The following is a 1,872-nucleotide window of genomic DNA, read 5'->3' on the forward strand; positions in this document are numbered from 1 at the left end:
CTGGGGCCCTCGGTGACCCCTCGCCCTCCCCGTGGACAAGCCTGTAAGGCTTCGGTCCAGTTCCCTGTCCATCGTGGTCCCGGCTGCGCGCCGCTTCGGGGTCCCGGAGAGAGGAAAGCCGGCGCGTCCGCAGACCGGCTGACCCGGGTCGCTGCCCCGCCCGCAGCGCCGGCCGCGCTGGTCGCCTCCTGAGGGCTGCTAGCCCCCGCGAAGGACGGGATGACCCCTGCTGGCGGGAGCAGTGGAAACTGCCTCGCTGAGCCCCGGGCCTGTCCAGTCACTCGTCCCTGAGCACCCCAGGCCTGCGGAGCACCCTGCGAATTTGTGGGAGACTTCGAGAAGTCCGCGGCGCTGCCCGGGCTGCGGGAACCAGACCTTTCTCGGAAGTGCCCTCCCTCTGCCCGGCAGGCGGTGTCCCCACGGCGGCGGTCCATCTTCCTGCCTGGCTTCTCACCGCTAGCTGCTCTGCCCCAGGCGCCTAAGGCCTGTGCCGCCCGCTGGAGCCTGGTATAGGAGCCAAGAAAGCGGGCCCGGAGACCAAACACAGCTGAACCTTTAGTCAACACGAACCAGTCGGTGCCAGCGGGCGATTTCTGCTCTTCCGGCGAGAGCCGCTTAGTAGACAAGTCTTCACTTTCTTGGAGGACAGGTCTGTGAGGGTGGAACCCGCCAGCAGCCCTTGCTCGGGAAGCAATTCTAGAAAGGTGCACTGTCCACACGCAGAGAGCATGGAAAAGGCGTTTTATAAAATACACACCTGATCATAGTGCCGCCATTGCCGACACATTGAAATACAGTCTAAAATGCAGATATCTGTACAGTGAAGCATAGAAAATACATTTCTCTATAAAGCACACACACAAAGCACATTTACCTCCTGCATGTGAAAGCACCCTACTGGGGAAAGACTCCACATAGCATGTATATTCACCACACGCAAACATTTATTTACACATATAAACACCACACGAGCCCATAAACTACGCAAGGAAGGTGTGATCCTGAGTCTATTTAGCTACGGATGTGTATACATGCCATAAAGCATATAGAGTCAGTGCATGGAAAATGCATTCGGATATGAACACACATATCAACATTTAAAAACTGCACGGAAAATACTTCCTAGTATTATACATACACAAAGTGCATATCTACCTAGTGTGTGGAAATCATATTCTGTAAATTATTTTCATGTACACGATGTGTGTTTACCAAATACATGGAAAGTACATTCTTTGAGTTTGCATATTGTATTCATCACACACATTTCTCTGGAAACCTTAAAAACCATCGCAAGAGGAAGTTCGGGCATCGGCAATGACCATGTCTGTTTGCTGAGCCTTTTTTTCCATTCTGTATTTCTATTATTTCTGTCTTTTAAGCCCTCCTTCTTATAGCCACGTGTATTATTTATATAAGCGTTCGCCTATCACTGTTTTCCTGTTGCAACTCTTGTTTCAAGTCCGGTCTATATTTAGAGCACAAAGTCCTGCTTGGGGCAGGGTCCTCACTGTACAATCACACATGTATGGAATAAGCTGTATATAACTTAGGTTACACCATGTGTCTCAAGATGTGTTCTTCTAGATCAAATCTAAGTATATTATAGAGTTACTCTGTGCTGCCGGTTAGGAGAGAGGTGCCACAGTGCTCCGGTGAGCTGTGTGGCAGGCAGGTGGATTCCTAGGTGTGTGCTGGGCCCCCAAGGGATCCTGAAGGTTAGGGTTTGTTTCATTTTTTTCATTTTAGTTTTGAATCTTGAGTCTAGGAAGCAGCATGAAGCAAAGGCTAGATCCCAGCTTCCATGTCTCACTCCCCGGCATCCAGCTAGGGCAGAGAGGCTTGTGGCCTACCCAGCCTCTTAGTTTCTTG

This window comes from Carlito syrichta, unplaced genomic scaffold (assembly GCF_000164805.1).
Source record: "Carlito syrichta isolate Samal-C Ts95f unplaced genomic scaffold, Tarsius_syrichta-2.0.1 Scaffold304418, whole genome shotgun sequence".
NCBI classification, from domain to species: domain Eukaryota; kingdom Metazoa; phylum Chordata; class Mammalia; order Primates; family Tarsiidae; genus Carlito; species Carlito syrichta.